This window comes from Pan troglodytes, chromosome 22 (assembly GCF_028858775.2).
Source record: "Pan troglodytes isolate AG18354 chromosome 22, NHGRI_mPanTro3-v2.0_pri, whole genome shotgun sequence".
NCBI lineage: Eukaryota > Metazoa > Chordata > Mammalia > Primates > Hominidae > Pan > Pan troglodytes.
Window position 1 is genome coordinate 36,529,345 of NC_072420.2, and position 24,459 is coordinate 36,553,803.

The window sequence follows — 24,459 nt, forward strand, 5'->3', positions numbered from 1 at the left end:
TCCCACACTGGAATTATATTATAACATAGATTTAAAAAAACCCTGGAATCCACCAAGAAATTGACTGACATTAATATTTGAGGAAATGGCAAAGGAAAGTTGCTCGATTTTTGTGTGCCTTGTTGCATTCTGGGCTTAGGGTTCGCTGCTCTATTTTCTTATTGGGTCTTGAAATGGATTTTTTTTTTTTTCAAGAGACAGGATCTAGCACTGTCGCTCAGGCTGGAGAGCAGTGGCACAATCACAGCTCACTGCAGTCTCAAACTCTTGGGCTCAAATGATCCTGCCACTTCAGCCTCCTGAGTAGCTGGAACTCTAGGGACACCCCACCACACCCGGCTAATTTTTTTTTATTATTATTATCTTTATGGAGATGGGGTCTTAATATGTTGCCCAGGCTTCAAGGAGTTTTGTTTGTTTGTTTTTTGGGTGTTTTTGGGTTTTCTTGAGACGGAGTTTCTCTCTTGTTGCCCAGGCTGGAGTGCAATAGCGTGATCTCAGTTCACTGCAACTTCCACCTCCCGGGTTTAAGCGATTCTCCTGCCTCAGCCTCCCAAGTAGCTGGGATTACATGCATGCGCTACCACACTTAGCTAATTTTGCATTTTTAGTAGAGATGCAGTTTCACCACGTTGGTTAGGCTGGTCTCAAACTCCTGACCTCAGGTGATCCTCCTGCCTCGGCCTCCCAAAGTGCTGGGATTACAGGTGTGAGTCACCATGCCCAGCCTCAAGCAGTTTTTTTAAAGAATCAGGACAGTCTTAAATGTTCAGTTAAACAGAAGGGGGAAGGTACAGCCTAGGAGGGTGCTAGTGGATTGTCTGAAGAAAGCAAACAGCAGACAGACAAGATTAGCATTGACAGCAAGACCACATCCGCATCACACAAAAGGAAGAGGAGGCTGGCAGGAATCCAGGAAACCTTAGCGATGAAGTCAGCAAATCCCAATTATTCCGTACAAATCCCCATTTTCCAAAAGATGGGCCAGGTCCATAAATATATCCACAAGCCCGTCGGCTAAACTTGTGGACGCCTACCTAAATATTTCAGATGTGGGAGCGGAGCGTCTACTGTGTTAAAAAGCCATTTTTACCCATCTCTTCACATCACAAAGCAATTATTTCTCACCTGCCACTTTAATTTGTACTGACAACCTAATGTCAGATACTACCAAAGAGAACAAATGAAAAATAGAAAGAACAGTTAGTCTCCTATATGACGTATGTTTATGCCAAAAAGATTAGTTAAAAATCCATCTTCCTCTACCTGAATTTAGAGGATGTTTGAGGGAACTGTCAGGAAAATCATTACTAATGAAGTACCAGACTATGTGAAACAATGGTTACAAAGGAAATTTAAAAGGCAAGTGCAGTTGCAGATGTCACAGATTTTTCATTAGCAAAGGAAGATGCTGGGAAACTTTATGTTTTTGGAAGAGTCTGTGATAATTACAAGAGCGCTATATCTTATCCAATCCTGTATTCCCATCCAACTCTCAGCCTTTTCTCTCTACTCACACTCCTCCTACTATGTCTGGGTACTTGACCTCTCCTATAAAAACTGGAAAGGAAATTACTGTGATCCTCCATCCCTGCCAACCAAACACCAGACCTCCTTTTTGGCTAGCACTGCCTATGATATTAATAAACCATCCATCCTTGAACTACCCATTCAAAGTGACCTACAAATATGCAAACCATCATAACTCACCCAGCTCCCTGAGGCATCCCAATATCCCACCCAGGAGCCCACAAGAAGATAGCTTTGCCCATGAAAGGGATGGGCTTAGTCTAAAGATATACACCCAACTATGCCTGTGGCCACTAGGTTCTCGCACGGGGAGTACGAGCAGTGAAAATCACAAAGAGAGGATGGGAAAGACAAAGAGCAGGAGTGGAGGCCCAAGGGTGGTAGTTTGCAAAGTGGGCTCAAATGATTCATCTGTCCACACAGATAGGCCCTCCGTGCCCTTTGTCTAGTAACTTGATCTTTTTAATGAAAAAGCCTGGCTATGCAACCAAGGAATAATGGGAAGACATCGCAGCAAGAAGAAAAGAGCAAGAATTCACCATCCTCAGACTTCTCCTAGAACATTTTCCTCTCAGTTTCTTTTTATTGCCCACGTCAACTTGAGAAACCAGACTTGCAGTGGCTTGGCCCATCCTAGACTTTTCTTCCTCCCAAAGTTCACGCATTGGCCAACGTTGTCATTCCCCATTTCCTTGGTGCTAATAAAAAGAGCAATTGTATCTCACGCTTGCATTGGCAAATGAATGAGTGACTGGGAATGTGGCTCCATGACTACTATTTCTATAAAATTTGTTCTAAAACAAATTCAACAAAAATACTAATAAAAACCTTTATGGTGAAGGACTATAAATCTATGAAGTGGCTCAGAGTCCAATTTCCCTTTTTTACATACATCAAATACCAAGAATCAGACTCACAACAGTTGTGAGATGGCTTAGTGAGACCCCAAAGATGTACCAATCCCACAGGTTGGGATTCACCTCTGAATCCATACAAATAATATTCCCATTGTATCGAGTGTGTTTTTAGTTAGAAAAACTCTAGTTCTTATATCAGGGATAGGTAATTAGGATTATTTTGCTCTGAGCAAAACCCATGAAGCTGAAAAAGTCAACTCATTTGTGCAGAGGAGAGGGAACTCTGCCAAGTCCTGAGACATAAACCTGGACCTAGACCTCAGCCTGTGCAGGAGATAGGAGGACAGCCAAGGTTTTTGACTCTACACTCCTCCAGGAATCCAGCCTGTGCAACGCCAGGGGCCCTGAGAGCCCATGGAGACAGAAGGATGCAACAGTCGGGGTGACAGCATCCTCGCCTAGCCAGGGGCATGGCAGGGCTCCAATGTCTGTGGGAAATTAGTGTGCAGACTCGGGGCTGACGAAGAAGTCTCTCCTAGGGACTGCTCACCCAAGGTCTCAGGAGAGATGAGGGTGCGACGTTTTCAGATGGGGTAGGCAGCACACCTGGGCCTCACCAGACTTACAGTAGAAGAGAATGGAAGTCACTGCAGATCCCATTCACCGGTGGAAATGGGCTGCCCTATACACCAGTTGGAATAGGCTGAAGGACTGAGCAGGACTGAACCTGCAGGTAGATGGGCTTTCTACCCACAACTGGGCCAGGCTGGGATGGACACAACCATGGTGAAAAAGATACCCAGAGGCAAGATGGGCAGCAGCCCAGGTCCATTTCACATCAGTGAGGAAGCACTGCAGCCCTTGTGCCTAGAAACAGCACTTTTATTACAGGTGCTGCTGATGGGCTGAGTCAAGTGTTAAACGATGCGTTTGCTGTTGAAAGAAATCACTCCTGAAGCCTGTACTCTGTTCGGTTCCCAAGCATTTACTGAGCATGAGCAAGATGTTGGCATCTGAAGATGAGCAAGTGGTAAATGTGAACACATCAATCCTCGCCACGTGTTAAGCGACCACAGAACGTTTCAGACCCCACTCGTAAGCCACTGCTTTTTTTTTTTTTTTTTTCGAGACGGAGTATTGCTCGGTCACCCAGGCTGGAGTGCCGTGGTGCAATCTTGGCTCACTGCCACCTCTGCCTCCTGGGTTCAAGTGATTCTGCTGTCTCAGCCTCCTGAGTAGCTGGGATTACAGGCCTGTGCCACCACACCCGACTAATTTTTATATTCTTAGTAGAGACAGGGTTTTGCCATGTTGGCCAGGCTGGTCTCAAACTCCTGACCTCAGGTGATCCGCCCACCTCGGCCTCCTAAGGTGCTGGGATTACAGGCATGAGCCACTACACCCGGTGCTGCTTCTTTACTTTGTATTCAACAAGTGAATCCTTGCTTAGGAGTCAAGTTTTACATTGACAACAGCCTTTCTGAGTTTTGTTATTTGTTTGTTTGCTTTTTTTTTTTTTAACGAAGTTTTAGCTCCACGGCTTTTTAAAAAATATGAAATTCACTTTACATGTTTTTTCTAAGTGGATTTTATAATGTATGTAATATGGATAGTGTTAAGACTGTGTAGCAGGTTTCAGGATCTAATGACTGTTTTTAACTTAGCACTTTGGAAGCTATAGAATTAATAAGAACCTTTTGTTTTTTACTTAACACTTGGTGCCATTTTCACATCACCAATATATGATACACAAATGCAGCTGAGGAAGACACTTCATACTTTCTCATTGTTTCTGTGAATAGCATGAGGCAGTCGTCCATTAAGTGGAGTAATACATGGACCCTTTTTATAAGAAACCAATTTCACACACTTACCTCTCCTCATCGTTAGACCCTACCTGCTCAGTAAGTTTGAGGGTGGAGTAGAGGATGTGCCTGTGGTGGTTCATTTCCTATGTCAGCCTGACCGGCCATGGGGGTGCTCCAATTAAGCATTATTTTGGGGTGTTTCTGAGAGGGTGTTTCAGATGAGAGCATTTGAATTGGTGGATTCATAAAGTAAATGGCTCTCCCCATTGTGGGTGGGCACCATCTCATCTGTTGAGAGCCTGCACAGAACAAAAGGCAGGGGAAGGAGGAATTGATCCTTTTTGCTTCCTGCCCACCCACCTGAGCTGCTACAGCTCATCTGATCTCCTGCCCTTAGACTGGGAGCTACACCACCAGCTTCCCTGGTTCTCGGGGCTTCGAACTTCTCCTAAATTACACCACTGGCTTTCCTGGGTCTCCAGCTTGCAGAAGGCACAGCATGGACTTCTCCTCTTCTGTAATGGAGTGAGCCAATTCCTGACAATAGGGGTGTGTGTGTGTGTGTGTGTGTGTGTGTGTGTGTGTGTACACATGTATATGTAAAGGGTTTGTTTTATTGGTTCTGTTTCTCTGGAGAACCCTACTAGGGTGCTCCTGGAGTGATTTCTATTCAATACCAAATGTATCAGATCATCAGCACGGGCAACTTGTTTTAAATTATAATATTCCTTAAACACAAACGATCAAAAACTAGAAATGAACTCCTTCTGATTAGAGCACTGCTGCAACTATAAAATTAAAATAATATTTAAAATAAACACAATCAAAACAGTAAAAAGCCACACAATTTCAAGTTAATATATCTATGTTAACATGCAGGTAGTGATGTGACTATACCTGTGACTGCCGAGGCACCTGTGGTCTGAGTCTTGCCTGTGGCATGACCATGAGTGCCATGAGCTATGTGTTTCCCCAACACTTCTCTCCACTCACACCATGGCGAGTCTTTGCTTAGACAGCACTTAGGTGATAATCTAGATCCTTCACATGCAGTGAAATCTCACTGTTTATATCCTAGGTCTACCTCGATTCCTTTTTGCACTGGCATGTGACAAAAACATGAGTCTCTGCTGCTTTGCTACACCAGGGTCTCTTCACCACAGCATGCCCACGGAGTGCTTATCACCGTCTGCTGAATCAGTTTCACAATGGAGCATCTCCTCATTGTCTCTAACTTCAGCCCCTCTTCTTTTCAGAGGCAGGTGCTGAAATGCCTCCCAAAATCAGACTTGGAATGATAGTCCCAGATTGTGCCAGGTTCCAAGAATCCACGTAGAGTTTAGGTTCTAAAACAATCACCCAAGGCAAAAATTAAAGTCTAAATTATGCTTGAAATTTTCCTAAATTGCTAATCAAGTATAAGATACATAGCTTTATCTACACAGACCTCTATAGTAATTATTTTGCTCGCTTAAGTTTAAGAACCACTGAAACAGACTGCTACAGACTGAATGTTTGCGTCCCCTCAAAATGTATATGTTGACAGGCTGGGCACGGTGGCTCACACTTGTAATTCCAACACTTTGGAAGGTGAAGACTGAAGGATCACTTGAGGCCAGGAGTTCAGACCAGCCTGGCAAATATAGCAAGACCTCATCTCTACAAAAAATTTAAAAATTAGCCAGGTATGGTGGCACATGGCTCTAGTACCAGCTACTCAGGAGGCTGAGGCAGGAGGATCTCTGGAGCCCAGGAGTTCGAGGCAGCAGTGAGCCATGATCATTCCCACTGCACTCCAGCCTGAGTGGTAGAATGAGACCCAGTCTCTTTATATATATAAAAATATGTGTATGTAATATATATGCAGTTTATCACATAGATATTTTGCATATGCAACGCAATTCTGTAAATTCAGTGTTGCATTGAGAACTTATTGTCCTTCCATATATATATGGAAATCCTAACCCTTAATGTGATGGTATTTGAAGGTGGGGGGCTTTGAAAGGTAATCAGGTCACCTCATGAATGGGATTAGTGCCCTTAGAGACCTCAGAGAGCTCCCTCACCACATCTACCATATGAGAACTCAGTGAAGACAGTATTCTATGAACCAGGAAGTGGGCCCTCACCAGACATCAAATCTGCCAGCTCCTTGATTTTGGACTTCCCAGCCTCCAGAACCATGAGAAATAAATGTCTATTGTTTATAAAAGTCACCCAAGCTATGGTAATTTACCATAGCAGCTCAAACTGACTAAGCCACAGGCTTAAAAAACGAACAAAAGGGAATTTTCTCCATAGAAGTCTGGGTATCTAAACCATCCCACATGTTAGACAACTATAGTCCCTGGGTTGAATGGGACAGCAGTAGAGAATTCTAAAGTGTTCTTGCTTGCCGGAATTTACTCCCTTAGTTTCTAATATTGGGCATCTAAACTTAACCTGTGTTAGTAGATGCAGTCATGTTGTGAAATCTAAACAAGAAAATTGTGGAGTCTCATCCCAGGACAAGTATATGAAGTAAGCTGTTAAGTTAAAAGCGCATGCAATGCAATTCTGTAAATACAACGTTGCATTGAAAAAGTAATTGTCCTTCCTTGTTTAGTCCTACAATCAATTCATCAAAAGATATTTCCCTAAAATCTTTTTGCAAATAAGGTTAATTTTGTTGAAATATCCAATTCTGCATGTATTTACTGAAAAAAAAAAAATGAATCTTATTAAAAATCAAGGATAGTATACTGTGCCCAAAATATCAGATTTTCACTGGGCTGAGAATCAGGAGAAATACATATGGCACATAAAGGTGCCACCTGAGAAGAAGCAAAAGGAATGCTTGGTTATTAAGACAGAGGCTGAAATATGATGACAAATCTCATACCCTAAATCAAACCAAACCCACAATCAGAGTATCTGGGTCTGCATAATTTTCCCAAAAACATTTCAACTTGGTGCATTTGGGCCCTCTTAAAGCAATATAGTCTCTGTAAATATTCCATTATAAGAATCGAAATGATTAAGATAATTTAAAAATTGTTTAAATGTAAAAATAACATTTAAAATTAAATAAATACGTAAAAATAATCCACATGATTGATTGTGTTCAATTGCTCCCTGGTTGTCCCCACTCAACCCTGGCCTCCTATCATCAAGAGGAACTTTTTTTTTCTATATTAATTGCCTTTATTCCTTCTACAGCCACTTGGCTCTGATCATATCACTCCCAATCCCTCTGGTTATCCCACTAAGAAACCTGGAAGTCATTCTTAATGCTTTCTTTCCCTCTCCCTTACCTCCATATTTAAGCAATTGCAAGCCCTGATAGTTACTCTGGGTAAACCCCAAACTATCCCCTCTTCACCTGTGCTGCCACATCCAGTCTAGACAATCAGCATCTCCCACCTGCTCTATTGAAGCATTCTCCTAATTTTGCATCCACTCTCTCTTCCTGCTGAGCTCTTCTCTGCTCAGCAGCCAGAATGACCTTCTGAAAAAGCAAATCTATCATGAACCTTGACTTGATCCTTTTACTTACTGCCCATTTCTCCTGGAATCATGGCTGAATCCCTCCCAACCTGCCAGGCATGTTCCCCATGACCTGGCCCCTGCCACCGTCTCCAGCCTCAGCAGGGGCTGCTCTCCCCCACTCACTCCATCAGGTCTCTGTGGCCTTGCAAGGGTTTCATGCATCCTCAGCCTGGGATGACCCTACTCCTCCCCATCCATCTGGCCAACTCCACCACCCTCAATGTCCTTTCATCCTAGGAAGCCTGAACCCCCCACCTCTCTAGACCACTCCCCTTGTTACACCTTCTCAGGACAAGGTAGGCGGAATGACCCCCAATGATGTCCACGCCCTGATCCTCAAAACCTATGGATATGTTACTTTACATGAGATAAAGGAGTGCAGATGTGATTCAGCTAAGAGTCTTGAGATGGGGAGCATACCCTGGGTTATCCAGGTGGGCCCAGTGTCATCAAAAGAGTCCTTAAAAGCAGAGAACCTTCCTCACCTGCAATCAGAAGGCGATGGGAGGACAGAAGACAGAGGACAGATCAGAGAAGTGACATTGCTGGCTTTGCAGATGGAGGAAGGGGCCATGAGTCAAGGAATGTGGGTGCCTCCAGAAGAGGGGAATGTCAAGGACATGGATTCCCCCCAGAGCCTCTAGAAGGAACACAGTCATGGCAACGGCTTGGTGTTAGCCTGGTGAGATCTATGGCGGATCTGACTCACGGAACTGTAAGAAAAGAAATCGGTGTTGTTTTAAGCCACTAAGTTTGTGGTAATTTGTTATACAGCAATAGGAAACCAGCACATATGGTGTTTGTGGTATTTGTCATCACTGTAATATTGGTAATTACTGAAATCATGTGATGGTTAAAAAACACAGACCCTGGAGCCAGACAGACTGGGTCAACCTCCCACCATCCCACTCACTAGCCAGGCTCCTTGGGACAAGTTAACCTAAGAGACTCACTAAGTTTCCATCCCCTCATCTGTAAGAAGGTGATCATCGTGCTTACCCCCAGGGTTGTACTGAGAATAACATGAAATAATATGAGGAAAGTATTTAGCACAGGGGCTGGCACAGAGGGGGCCTTCAGTACAGGTGAGACCCAATGAGTATTATCATTGTTATTTGTGGGATTATTTGTTTTCCCCTTGAGGTTATAAGCTCCGCGAAGACAGATATCATGACTTTATTGCTCATGGCTATATTTCCAGGAACAAGCACAGAGCTTATCAGAGCAGGTATTCAAGGAAGAAATGAATGAATGGGTCTATCTGTGAACTACTGACCCAGTGTGCCCCACGAAATATGCTGGGCAGCTGCTACCTATGCAGGCATTATGCCAAGTGCTGACCAATAGAAAAGGGGAGGGGAGCGTCTCTTATTTTCTAAAATCTTTCAGCAGCCCAGGGTTTCCAACACATATATACAGGGTGACAACACAAGACAGCATGGACCAAATGGTACAAGAATGTCAAAGCAGGGGGCACTCTAGAGGTAAGAAGATGAAATGGTGACATTATCTTGGATGATCTAGGAAGCTTTCCTGGAGGTGTGAGATGTGAGTGGGTCTTTGACTCTACGTGAAGTTTCTATTGGATGGGAACAAAGAAGACAAAACATTCTGGGGGTCAGTAAGTGGCATTAGCAAAGGTACAGAGACAGGCAGGTTAAAGGTCCTCAAAAGTGTCATTCTGACTTAGATTAAGAATTAATGCCAAGGACTAGGAGACATGAGCCTATAAGAGAACGTTTGGGTTGGTTTTTAGATGGTCCTGGATGCCAGCTAAGGATGATGGATTTCCCCCTAAACAGAAACGAGGGTCAGTGAAGATATCTGATCCAGGGCATAACAAACTGCAACAAGTCTACAGGGTAATGGCAGCACTGGGCCAAAGAGCTGTCTGTGATGGTGAATACTGAGTGTCAACTTAATTGGATTGAAGGATGCAAAGTATTGTTTTGGGTGTGCCTGTGAGGGTGTTGCCAAAGGAGATTAACATTTGAGTCACTGGACTGGGAAAGTCAGACCCACCCCCAATCTGGGTAGGCACCATCTAATCAGCTGGCAGCACGGCCAGAATAAAAGGCAGAAGAACATGGAAAGACTAGACTGGTTTAGTCTTCTGGCCTCTGTCTTTCTCCCATGCTGGATGCTTCCTGCCCTCAAACACTGGACTCCAAGTTCTTAAGCTTTAAGACTTGGACTGGCTTCCTTTCTCCTCAGCTTGCCCTATTGTGGGACCTCACCCTTGTGACTGTGTGAGTCAACACACCTTAATAAACTCTCCTCTCTATATACATCTATCCTATTAGTTCTGTCCCTCTAGAGAACCCTAACATGCTGTCCTAACACATGATGTGCTGATTATTCCTCATTTTAAAAAATTGGAGAACAAAATGATCAGATGCTGATCTTCATTTTGAAAACCTCTTTTGAATGTGCTGCCTCCCTGGTATGATCTGGATGCTTGCCAGGGTGGTCTGGAGACCTCAGTCTGTTTGCTCTCCCGGGAAAAATCATGGTCACCCACTGACTTCCTCTTTTCTCACAAATGGAGGACAAGGTAGTTCTTCTGTTGTAGGTTTCATCGGGAATTTATTAATCTCCCTCCCGGAGGTGTTAGCATTTCAGTCTTGTGCCCAGCCATCTTGCAGTACTGAGAGTGGAATACAGGGTAAGTCATATCCTCAACAGTCCTTGCCAAGAACACCAAAATCTTAGCCTGTGGGTAATAATCTAAGTCTTCTTAATCTAAGTCAAAATGACCCTTTCCATCTAAACATAATACCAGCCTCTCTAAAAAAGGGCAAGCTGACCCGGTGTGGTGGCTCACGCCTGTAATCCCAGCACTTCGGAAGGCCGAGGTGGGCAGATCACCTGAGGCCAGGAGTTCAAGACCAGCCTGGCCAATATGGTGAAACCCTGTCTCTACTGAAAATACAAAAAATTAGACAGGCATGGTGGTAGGCGCCTGTAATCCCAGCTACTCAGGAGGCTGAGGCAAGAGAATTGCTTGAACCCGGAGGTGGAGGTTGCAGTAAGCCAAGATCATGCCACTGCACTCCAGCCTCGGAACAGGAGCGAAACTCCGTCTCATAGAAGAAAAAAAAAGCAAGTTTTGTCCCATCAGGGGCTGACGCAGACACGGGGACCAAAGCCCAGCCACCTCCTGGGACTCTCTGCTGTCAAACAGGAAGGTACAGATCTTTCTCCACCCATGCTCTGCGATGCCAAACTCTATTATAAAACATTTACTGGAGAAGGGTATCAAACGGGAATTTATTTCTATCACAAACAGCACTCAAATATTTCCCAGATAGTTTCTGCAATCATTCATGTGCACCTTTTCAAAGTTTTAAATGTTTCCAAACTTTTTGGAAATGTATAGTGATTGATACAGGCCTTTAAGTTTAGTATTACTGCTCATGCCACATTTTTCACCTGATTTCCAGTCTTTTGTGGTATTCTTGATTGGTAAGTCATTTGATTTTATCTTTTATTAAGGGCTTTTGAATTTAGCACAATGCTGAAATGATTCATCAATCATAATAAAAGACTTCAAAGGGATCCAAGCTAAACTTCAGGATTCTGAGGAGCATACTGGACAGTGAACTTCTTGTATTTCAACTTCAGGACAATAAGCCTAGTGGAGGATTTTGCTCTAAAGACATAATGAGTATGTTAGTCACATCTAAAAATCATCTGCTGTCCACATGTTCAGATTCATATATATGTATATGAATATATATATAAATATAATATACACACATATGTGTGTGTGCATTTCATCTGACATTCATTTATTCTGTAGCAAGATATGTTTTAGGCTATTCTTTTCTACTGATCCATTCCCTGAGCATCAGAGGACACTGTAAATGAAAAACAAGGTGAATTCCCTTGGGTGGGGGCCATGCTTGGCCAAATCCAGAGAAACTGTGTGGTGCTTAATTCCAGCTTAGTCTACATAGGCCCTAGTTTGAAACATAAAGCTGAAATCCATCAAGCAATTGTTTTCAAATCAACATTTCAGAAACATTTTTCAGTCATACTTACATGAATTCAAAATGTTTTCAAAGTATTGAGTGTTTTGCTGTATTACATTTGTAAAAAGGCAAAAGATAATCAGTGTGTGTTGATAACATTAACAGAGATTTTAGAAATGATGATAGTGAAGTTTAAAAAGGGAACACCAACCAAACATAAAGAACTCTCTTTTCAAAATATCAATTTAAAATACAGGATCTCCCATGGCTTACAATGGACTCAGTAGTGAGGCACACAAACAGCAGTAAAACACATCTCTAAGGCATCCAGAAGAAAATAGATAACTAAATATCCATAATGCTGGCCAGACTGTGACACATAGCAAAATAGAAGTATTTATTCTGTAGCAAGAAATGGAGGCTGCAAAGGAAAATGCACTCTGTTCTCACTAGGGGAATCTGGAGGCTCTATACATGGTAGTTTTAATTTTTTTTTTTTTTAAACACCAGGCTGGAGTGCAGCGGTGCTACCATGGCTCACTGCAGCCTCGACCTCCAGGGCTCAAACGATTCTGTCATCTCAGCCTCCCAAGTAGCTGAGATTACAGGCGCCCACCACCACACCTGGTTAGTTTTTGTATTTTAGCAGAGTTGGGGTTTTGCCATGCTGCCCAGGCTGGTCTCCAACTCCTGGGCTCAAGTGACCCATCCATATTTGATTTTATCTTTTATTGAGGGCCTTTGAATTCAGCACAATGCTGAAATGACTCATCAATCATAAAAAAAGACTTTAAAGGGAACCAAGGTAAACTTCAGGATTCTGAAGAGCATATGGGACAGTTTCTTGTATTAGACTCCATCTCCAGCCTCCCGAAGTGTTGGGATTACAAGCATGAGCCACCATGCCTGGCCGGTAGTTCTATTTAAATTAGCTCATAAAAGGTAGGTAAGATTTCAACAACCAGGGAAGAAGACCTCAGTCAAGAACAACGTGGCCATAGACTAAAGGCGTGAGACTGGATGACACAGCTCTGAGGCAGGGTGTCTGGGGACTGAGAGCACCTGTTGCTAAGGTGATAAATTAAGATCAGATTGTAAATAGCTCCAAATGCCATGCTAAAGAGAACATTTCTCTGCAGGACACGGGTCCGGAGAAGGTTTTGAACAAAGCACTTTAGACAGATGAATCTGAGGGTAACCCTAAAGACAACATGGAAGCTGGAGAAAGAGGAGGAAAGATTCTCTAAGAGATAAGTGCACTGGCTTACACAAAAAGCAGGTGGGCTTACACCTGGAAGGTAATGATGGAAACAAAAAAGAATAACCAAAATTCAGCAGTATGTCAATATCTGGTAACTGACACCATCTGGAATGAGGGGAAATGATTCAAGACTTTCCAACTGGGACAGGTGGAGAGAGAGGGGTGTAATCTAGGAAGATGGAAAATGCAAGAGAAAATCAGATTCTGAAAACAATTAAGTAATTCCTGATTCCTTTCAAATAAAAGGTGAGGCCTGATGTGAGTCTTAAAGTCTTAAAGTTCACTGGTTAAAGGGAAAACAGTGGGGGAGGGAAGCACAGTCCAGCAGGATGCAAACAGGTGAGCAAAGCCACAGGTTAGAACATGGAAGCTGTCGAGGAAGGCAAGAAAAGGGGACGGAGGCATAAAGCTGGGCCACGTGCCAGGACCAGTGAGAGGGTGACCATGAAAAATCAGTAACAAGATCGGTGACCACTTAGACGTAGAGGATAGAGGTGTAGGGGCAGGGTGGACCGAGAAAGTCTCTCAGGTTTCAAGCTTAAGTGACTCCAGGGCTTTTGTGCCCACATTTAAAACGGAGAATAGATGTGAACAATCAAGGAAAAATGACTGATGCTGAGTTTAAGGCACCTGGGAGACAGGGGGGATAATTGCTTCCCAGAGACAGAGGTGCAGCGCCAAACCTGGGGAAAGGAAGACCCAGTTTAAAGATAAAAGGGTTGTTACCCTTTAGACAGCAAATAAAACCACGTGTGTAGCTGGTATCACTTTGAAAAGGGAAGAAGGAAAGCCCACAGATCTCTCTACAGACAAGACAACCAAAGACTAAAAACCATTTAGATTAAAAGAAAAGAAATAATCTTACAGTAATGTTGTAAAGAGGTATTAATATCAAAAGACTAACTAGAACTAACATCAACAGCAGAAAGGACAATTTATAGCCTTATTCATTAGCATGCTGCTTACTGTTCCACTGACAATTTTAACCACCGGGTTAAGCAAAATCTTTGCCTTCCTTTTTTTTGCTTTTTGAGACAGAGTCTCACTATGTCACCCAGGCTGGAGGGCAGTGGCACGATCTCGGCTCACAACCACCCGGGTTCAAGCAATTCTCCTGCCTCAGCCTCCCGAGTAGCTGGGATTACAGGTGTGCACCACCACGCCTAGCTAATTTTTATATTTTTAGTAGAGACGAGGTTTCACCATGTTGGCCAGGCTGATCTCGAACTCCTGACCTCAGGTGATCCACCTGCCTTGGCTTCGCAAAGTGCTGGGATTACAGGTGTGAGCCACCATGCCCAGCCAATCTTTGCCTTTCATTAAAGTCATGAATTTCCTGCCATCAATGGAAATGTCTTTTGATGACCACATGGATATCAGGAGCGATGCATCCTGCTTTCTGTCCCCATGTTCCAGTGCAATCAATGTTTTACACATCAAACATTCCAGTGGAGAATGGAACTCGTAGAACAAATTAGAAAATATTCATCTAACGATCTATCCAAAGATAAGCAAGGTCTTGATCCTACAATTCTGTTAAATTCTGTTAAATAAACTTTAAGAGTGTAGGTGTCCTTTATTAACAAAATCCTTACCTTTGGAAAATGGTCTCTTTTTTTTACAGAGCTGGTGAAACACACCAGGCTAACTTCTTGTCACCAGGATTCATCCATAAAACTTTTGTGGGTTCCCACTGAGCAGCCCTTGGAGCCCCTTCTTGAGACTCTCATAAATGTAGAAAGTGCTCTCATTGTTCAAATCCCACTTACAAGTGAGAACATGCAGTGTTTGGTTTTCTGTTCTTGTGTTAGTTTGCCAAGGATGACATATATACCATGGAATACTATGATAGTCCATAGTCCCTGCAAAGCACATGATCTCATTCCTTCTTATGGCTGCACAGTATTCCATGTGTATATGTACCATATTTTCTTTATCCAGTCTATCACTAATGGGCATTTGGGTTGGTTCCATGTCTTTGCTATTACGAATAGTGCCGCAATGAGAGCATCAGGACAAATAGCTAATGCATGTGGGGCTTATAACCTAGGTGACACGTTGATAGGCACAGCAAACCACGATGGCACACATATACCTATGTAACAAACCTGCACGTTCTGCACATGTACCCCAGAACTTAAAGTAAAATAAGAGAATGAAAATGGTAAAAGGAAAAAAAAAAAAAGAGGCTGGGCGTAGTGGCTCATGCCTGTAATCCCAGCACTTTGGAAGGCCAAGGCAGGCAGATCATGAGGTGAGGAGTTCAAGACCAGCCTGGCCAATATGGTGAAAGCCCGTCTCTACTAAAAATACAAAAATTAGCCAGGCATGGTGGTGCATGCCTGTAATCCCAGCTGCTCGGGAGGCTGAGGCAGAAGAATCACTTGAACCCAGGAGGTGGAGGTTGCAGTGAGCCAAGACCATGCCATTGCACTCCAGCCTGGGCAACAGAGCGAGACTCCACCTCTAAAAAGAAAAAAAGAAAGTGAATGACACTACCTTACATGGGTGCTCTCTGAGGAGCCAAAACCACATTTAGCAGAAGCCTGAGAAATGCAGTACCTCAGTCAACTCCAAGAAGCACAGCAGCCCAGCAAGACCTGCCAGGAGCTCTCCCTCCTGAAGCTCCATGCAACAATGCACAGCTAGAAACTTTTGGTCTTCAGTTATCAAATGGAGCAACCAGTGTAACCAAAGTCAAATAACCTCATGGGCATGCTGACCACCCTTCGTGAAAGACACGCCCAATGGTCCAGACCAGTCACACTGATGGGGCTCAAAGGCAGGCAAGAGTCCCAGCCTGGATGAACCCTTCACACTGAGCGAGAGCGGCACACTCACGGCTTCCCACCCCGAGTTTTCTACCTCCTCTCTCTCTCTCTCTGCCTGCTGCACCCCCCCCCTCCTCAACCCACCCCGGCCCCCGGGGAGGCTGTGTCCTTCTTTCATTTCTTGTGTCAGGTTTCGGGCTGACACGTGGTAATTGATTCCGTGGCTGGTTAGACGGGCGTTAAGTGGGAGGGATGAAGTTTCACTGAAAACAAATAGCACTTCATGGGTCTGACCTTTCCTCTTGGAAGCTTTTGTTGTGGTCGACTCTAGGCTGTGCAGTTCAAACCTGTGTGAGCGAGTTGTGTCTATGTCGGCAGTTCCCCAATTCACCTTCACCAGCTCCCAGTGTGCAGTGACAGCTAGATTGTCTCACTGTCACTTCTGGCATGATGACAGCCCAGCGTCAGGTGGAGGCAATGACTCACACCTGAGAATTAGTGTCCCAGGGACTGAGACGGCTGAGTATGGCCTGAGCCTTCAGAATAGCATGACTTCATGGAAGAGACTTGCACTCAGAGAAAAACAAACAATCCCATCAAAAAGTGGGCTAGGGACGTGAATAGACAATTCTCAAAAGAAGATGTACAAATGGCCAACAAGCATATGAAAAAATGCTCAACATCACTAATGATCGGGGAAATGCAAATCAAAACCACAATCCGATACCACCTTATTCCTGCAAGAATGGCCATAATCAAAAAATCAAAAAATAATAGATGTTGGCGAGGATGCAGTGAAAAGGGAACACTTTTACACTGTTGGTGAGAATGTAAACTAGTACAACCACTATGGAAAACAGTGTAGAGATTCCTTAAAGAACTAAAAGTAGATCTACTGTTTGATCCAGCAATCCCACTACTAGGTATCTACCCAGAGGAAAATAAGTCATTATACGAAAAGGATACTTGCACATGCATGTTTAAAGCAGCACAATTGCAATTGCAAAAATATGGAACCACCTAAATGCCCATCAATGAGTGGATAAAGAAAATGTAGTGTGTATATACATATATATGTGTGTGTGTGTGTGTGTGTGTGTGTATGTGGGTATACATATATATGTGTGTGTGTGTGTGTGTGTGTGTGTGTGTGTATATATATATATATATATATGATGGAATACTACTCAGCCATAAAAAGGAACAAAATAATGACATTTGCAGCAACCTGGATGGAATTGGAGACTATAATCCTAAGTGAAGTAACTCAGGAATGGAAAACCAAACATCATATGTCCTCACTGATGTGTGGGAGCTAAGCTATGGGGATGCAAAGGCATAAGAATGATACATTAAACTTTGTGAACTCGGGGGAAAGGATGAGGGGTGGCAAGGGATAAAACACTACACATTGGGTACAGTGTACACTGAGATTCTGTGCAGCAGAATCTCAGAAATCACTGCTAAAGAACTTGTTCATGTAACCAAACACCACCTGTTCCCCAAAAACCTATTGAAATAAAACATAAAAAATATTTTTAAAAAAAGGACTTGCATACAATAAATAAGATGGATAAATATTGGATAATACACTTTGTCCAAGTGCAACTTCCAGTTTATGGCACAATTTCAGTTCCAGTCACCCAAAGGAGGCATCAGCACTAAGCTTTACCCACGTGAAGTCCAAGGTTCCCCCAATGAAACCTTTGGGTTACAGTCATGCCTGTTCTCTGCATTCCCCACATCCTCCTTCAGAACTAAAGGATGCCTTTCCCCAGGGCTGAGAGGGATGTCAGTGGCAGCTTTCAGCGTCTATCCTCTGCAGATGCTGCCTTTGGCTGAAGGGAGCCATCTTATGTAACCAGGATTACACCCTCTTCCTGTGACAGCCAGTGTCCAATGAGCAACAGACCAGGAGCACTATGGTCTGAGCCTCCGGCCCCAGCTCAGCGTGACTCTGAAGGCCACGCCAGCTTCCCATAGGATGACAGTGGCACTATCAAATTCTTATCTGTCACCTTCTGCTTCCTTTTCTCCTTGATCACAGGAGTGGCCCCAAACAAACTTCCAGCAGTCCAGTCTCCCCCAGGGGTCTGTCTCCTGGAAACCCAGGCTAGGATTTTGGAGCCATATCGCCCACTCCCTAGCCAGCAATGAGGACCCCATCACATAGCTCCTCACTCAAAGTAGCAGTGGACACTTTGGGAGGCCAAGGTGAGAGGATCACTAGAGGCCAGGAGTTCAAAACCAGCCTGAGCAACATAGTGACATGCCATCTCTACAAAAAAACTTTAAAATTAGCCACGTGTGGTGGCACATGTCTGTAGTCCCAACTACTTGGAAGGCTGAGGCAGGGGGATCGCTTGAGCCCAGTAGTTCAAGGCTGTAGTAAACTGTGATTGTGCCACTGCACTCCAGACTGGGTGAGACCTTGTCTCTAAAATAAATAAAATTAAATAAAAAAGTAACAATGGAATTGTTAAGACTTTCACCAGAGTGAACTGGGGGAGGGTTACCAGGGACAGGAAATGCAGGAGCCTGTGCTGAGTTGAGCATCAGCTGTTTGAGAAATACATACAGGAAAGAGGAGTGATAAAGTCAATGAGATTGCCTGGCTGTTGCTGAGGACAAATGATGTTGGGGGGACTGACAAGAAAAGGCTGAGGACACTGACCATGAATTAAAGGCTATGAGTGAAATCCAGGGGCCTCCTGGCCAGGATGTGAAGGGACTCTGTTACTCATACTCAAGAGGCAGAAAAAGCTAAGGATGGGGCTTAGAATTTAGTTACAAAAACAGCAGAGTGTCACAGAATTTTAACCCCCAACTAGACAAGTCTGCTATGGCCAAAATCAGAGCTCCCACTGGGAAGGAATGATATCTTGATATAGGGGACCTTGAATCCCTGGAACCCCTGAACTCTCTGAGGCTCCAGAACAGGCTCACCCAGGGGAGGGCTCGCACCTCCCTCTTGCTAGAAGACACTCTGCAGAGACCTCTGCCTACAAGACAGCACATACCCAGGATCTATCCCCCTCCTCCTCTTCTACCTCTGCCCACAAGACATTATACACCCAAGATCAACCTCCTCTTCCTCTTCTGGCCCCCAGGCTAATGTCAAGAGGATAGACCCTGAAGGATCTGCAAGCCCCACAAATGTGCTGGTGGGAGCCAGGAGAGGGTGGCGGGACTCGGTCCTCAGGGCTCTAGGTCAAGGGGGTAGAACACAAAGTCAGATAAGGAAGAGTTTATTAACACTGGAACATTCTCTCATGATATACGATGTAATACCTGCATTCATCTGCTAGGGCTGCCGCAACAAAGTACCACAAACTATGGGCTTAAAACAACAGACATTTATTGTCTCATGGTCCTGGAAGCTAGATGTCTGAGATAAAGGTTATTAGTCACGGTTCTTCAGAGAAACAAAACCAAGAGAGATAGACAGACAGATAGATAGATAATATATAGATAGTTGATAAATAATAGGTTAGATAAATGATAGATAATAAACAGATGACAGGTAAGTAGATAGATAATAGAGATAATAAATAGATGATAAATAGATAACAGATAGATGATAGATAATAGAGATTAGATAGATAATATAGATAGATAATAGATAAGTGGATAAATAGAGATAATAGATGATAGATAAATAGATAACAGATGATAGATAATAGAGACAGATTAGACAGATAGACAATAGAGAGAGAGAGAGAATAAATGAAGACATTTATTTGGGGGAAAGCTCACATGATTATAGAGGCTGAGAAGTCCCACAATCTGCTGTCTGCAAGCTGGAGACCAGGATAGTTGTTGGTGTAACTCAGTCCAAATCCAAAGGTCTGAGAACCAGGGTATGTGCTGGTGTAAGTCCCCAAGTTCAACGGATTGAGATCCAGTAGGTTTGATGTCCAAGGTCAGGAGAAGATGGATGTCCCAGCTCAAGAAGAGGGAGAGAATTCTCCCTTCTTCTGGCCTTTTGTTCTACTCAGGCCCTCAGTGCCTTCCCAGTGGGATGCTGCCTGGTCACCACTGAGGGCAGATCTTTTTTACTCAGTCTCCTGATTCAAATGCTGATCTCTTCCAGAAACACCCTCACAGGCACACTCAGGAATAACATTACCAGATATCTGGAATTCCCTCAGCCCAGATCAACTGGCACATACAACTAACCATCACAGAAGGCAGGGTTGGTGTTTTGTTTTCTTTCTTTTTTTTTTTTTTTTTTTTTTTTTTTGAGAGGGAGTCTCACTCTATCGTCCAGGTGGAGTGCACTGGCGCAATTTCGGCTGACTGCAACCCCTCCTCCAAGGTTCAAGTGATTCTGCCTCAGCCTCCCAAGTAGCTGGGATTACAGTCATGTACCACCACACCCAGCTAATTTTTGTATTTTTAGTAGAGATGGGGTTTCAGCCTGTTGGCCAGGCTGGTCTCTGATCTCGAACTCCTGACCTCAGATGATCCGCCCACCTCGGCCTCCCAAAGTGCTGGGATTAGAGGCGTGAGCCACTGCACCCAGACAGGGTTGGTGTTTTCTGAGGCCTCTCTCTCTGGCTTAGAGGTGGCCATCTTCTCCCTGTGTCCTCAAATGGTCATCCCCCATTCCCCTGTAACTGTGTCCAAATTTTTTCTTCTTATAAGGACACCAGTCATTGGATTACGACCCTCTCATATGACTTCATTTAACCTTAAGTACCTCTTTAAAGACCTATCTCCAAATATAGTCACACTCTGAGCTACTGAAGGTTAGGACTTCAACATATAAATGGAGGCTGGGGGTGTAGAGAGGACACAATATCTCAACAAAAATTATGAGGTGGTATCAGCATGATGCTGGGATAGTTCTTGGAAGCCAGGAGCAAGCAATAGCCATACTAAGTGAAGCAGGAATGCCAAAATTATCATGGTAGATGCGGGGGGAAAGTCAAAACACCCAGAGTGGACAGCTATAGTGGGCACACCTCTTAAGGCCAGAAAATGTACCAGAGGCTGTTCTGTGGGAGGGTCCAGCGGGTATGTCACTTACCAAAGTACAAAGAAGTGTGCCAATAAGAGGTGCCAGCATTACTGAAAACCTCAGTTGTTGCCATTCTCTGTGGGCCAGGAATGATGGTAGGAGACATCTAACAATGGGGATGACAGGATCTCCAAATATCAGAAACCAGGCGACTATGCACAGCTATCAGAAGCCAGACAGACAATAATCCTGAGCGTCAAAGTCAGAGTGCTACCCTCTGCGAGTCATCCGGCATAGTTAAGAAAAGATTGTTAGAGAATAGCATCCCTTAGAGGCCAGGCAGAGCTGCAACCCAAGTATCACTCAATCTACAGCATCAGAAGAATTCACGTTTGGTGGTCAGGAAGCTGAAGACAACTGGCCCAATAATAAACCAGGGCTCTCAGCCTAGTTTCCAGATCTGAAGGAATTTCAGACCCAGAATGGTTGACACTGATACACAGAGACTTGAAGCACCCTCATGGCCTCCCTATTATATGCCTTTGCCTCCCAGGTAGTAAGTAACAACCAGAACCAGTTCTGGTTCATAGTAGGGCACTGGGGCACTGCCTAGTGGAGCTGTGAGAAGAGGGTCACCGTCCTCCAGACCCCAGAATGGTAGATCCACCAACAGCTTGCACCATGCGCCTGGAAAAGCAGCGGACACTCAACACCAGCCCATGAAAGTAGCCAGAAGGGAGGCTGTACCCTGCAAAGCCACAGGGGCAGAGCTGCCCAAGACCACAGGAACCCACCTCTTGCATCAGTGTGACCTGGTTGTGAGACATGGAGTCAAAGGAAATCATTTTGGAGCTTTAAGATTTGACTCCTGCTGGATTTCAGACTTGCATGGGGCCCAGAGCCCCTTGGTTTTGGCTAATTTCTCCCATTTGGAATGGCTGTATTTCCCCAATGCCTGTACCCCCATTGTATCTAGGGAGTAACTAACTTACTTTTGATTTTACAGGCTCATAGGCAGAAGGGACTTGCCTTATCTCAGAAGAGACTTTGGACTTGGACTTTTGGGTTAATGCTGGAATGAGTTAAGACTTTGGGGGACTGTTGGGAAGGCATGATTGGTTTTGAAATGTGAGGACATGAGATTTGGGAGGGGCCGGGGCAGAATGACATGGTTTGGTTCTGTGTCCCCACCCAAATCTCACCTTGAATTGCAATAATCCCCATGTATCAAGGGCAAGACCAGGTGGAGATAATTGAATCATGGAGGTGGTTACCCCTATACTGTTCTCATGATAGTGAGTGAGTTCTCACGAGATCTGATGGTTTTACAGGCGTCCGGCATTTCCCCTGCTGGTACTTCTTCTCTTGCTTGCCACCACGTAAGACGTGCCTTTCACCTTCCACCATGATTGTGAGGCCTCCCCAGCCACGTGGAACTGTGAGTCCATTAAACCTCTTTTTCTTTATAAATTACCCAGACTCAGGTATGTCTTTATCAGTAGCATGAAAACAGACTAATAGAGGGTGTTTGCAACTCTCCACCTCCACAGATTTCTTGGTGTGTGAGATAAGAGCTATCAGTGAGAAAGGACAAGGGAGAGTTTCTAAAACTGTCCACCCCAGCCAAAATAGTAAATCAAAAATAACAGCACATTCTGGGGTAGGGGTTAGGGGAGGTTTGGATCTTAAAGCTTAGAACTATCCTTAAAGACCTTAAGGGTGCAGGGGTATGTCCCCTCTCATATCACCATTTAATTAATTTGGTCCCTGCAGAAACCAGACAGGTCCTGGAGGATGACAGACTCCTGTAAACTCAAACAAGTGGCAGCCCACAGCTGGCTCTGAAGCTTCCTTGCCATATGTTGTATCTTCACTAAAGCACAGGCCCCAGGTACATGCTGTGCAGCCTTTGATCTGGGGACTGTGTTCTTTTCATCTCTATCAGAAAGGAGGATCAGAAACAGTTCACAGTCACTCAGAACACACAACAGTATTCACTTAGAGCACTGACCCAGGGCTATGTTAACTCTCCCTACCGTCTCATCATATTGTCTGAGGACACCTGGGCCACTTGGACCTCTGCAGAACATCATCGTGGTGATGACACTTGTAAACCAGACCCAATGAACAAGAAGTGGCAAGTGTGCTGGGACCTTTGTAAGTCAGACTCGTGCAATAAATAAAGAGGCAGGAAAAGTTCTATGAAGCTTCAGGGGCCTGCCACATTAGTACACTTTTAGAAGTCCAGGATCTGCAGCATGCCAGGATATCTTAGCCAAAGTAAAGAATAAATTCTACATTTTACTCCTCCTAAAACAAAGAATGTAACACAACACTCTTTGGATTCTGGAAATATTAATTCCACAATTGGGAATATTGATCACACCCACATGGCAAGGGACCCAAAAGGCTGCCAGTTTTGAATGGGAACCAAAACAGCAAAAGGTCCAGGCTGCAAGGCGACTGACCCCACAGCTTGGCCAAAGGACCCAGCAGTTGCTAAGGCATTAGAGGTAGTGGTGACGGAAAAAGATACCCTGTCGTGTCTGGCAATCCACATTGGCAAATCACAACTCAGACACTTAGAGTTCTAGAGCAACACTGTGCCAACTATAGCAAGAACGATATAACTTTGGAAAGAACAGCTCCTAGCATGCTGTTGGGCCCTAGAAGACATGGCATATCTGACCACGGGACACCAAGTATCAGCCATTCATGATGAGCCAGGTCCTGTCACACCCACAAAGCCACACAGCTGGGCAAGTGCAGCAGTAATTGATGGAAAGATGGAAGCGGTATAGCCTCATCAAGGGCACAGCAAGCTATGCAAGCAGGTAGCTCAGACCCCATATTATTCATCATTATTGCATCAGTGCCTCTCTTGAGCTCACACCTATGGCCACATGGGAGGTCCCTTATGACCAGCCCATGGAGGAGGAAAATACCCAAGATTAAATCAGTAAGTCAGAGTATCATTGACCCATAAGTCAGCTGAGTTTGAGGATACAAGCCAAAAATAGCCAGTGACCGCAGTACTGCCTCATTCAGGAGCTGGCCTTGAATGACAGTGGAGAGAAGAAATCCAGGGGACAGAGCGTTGGACTATGCACACTACATACTGAAGGGGAATTGGAAATTGCTAGTATGTAAATATTATTAGCTTCACACACTTTGATTGAACTTGGGTAGACAACAATATCCCCAAATCTAGCTGAGCCTTAGAATCAACTGACAAGCTGTTGAAGAATGTGCATACCTAAGCCCTACCCCAAAGTGACTGAAATAGATGCTCCAGGTATAGAGCTCAGAAACTGACATCTTAAATAAGATCCTTAAGTGATTCTGATTTTGCTGGTCCTTGGACTGGTACTAGGAAACATTTGTCTAAGCGATTAGCAATGCCACAACAAAAACAAAAACATTAATAATAAACGCAAACACATATAACATTATGTGCTTAATATATACTTACCTTTAAATTCTCACAACCACTCCAGGAGGTATGTATTATTATTAATCCCATTGCAGATGAGAAAACTGAAGTTAAGTGACTTACCCAAGGTTACAGAGCAAGTGAATGACAGAGCCAGTGTTTTAAATTAGTCTTACTCTAGAGTCTTTCTGCTTAACCATAATGCCATAGTGGAAAAGGCAGTCAATAAAGGAGAAGGGAGCTGAAAAATCTGTAATCCAAAAAGCACATACAGTATATAGGGCCAATTTCTGCATTTACCTAAAATGAAGACAAAGTGTTTTTCCAAATAATT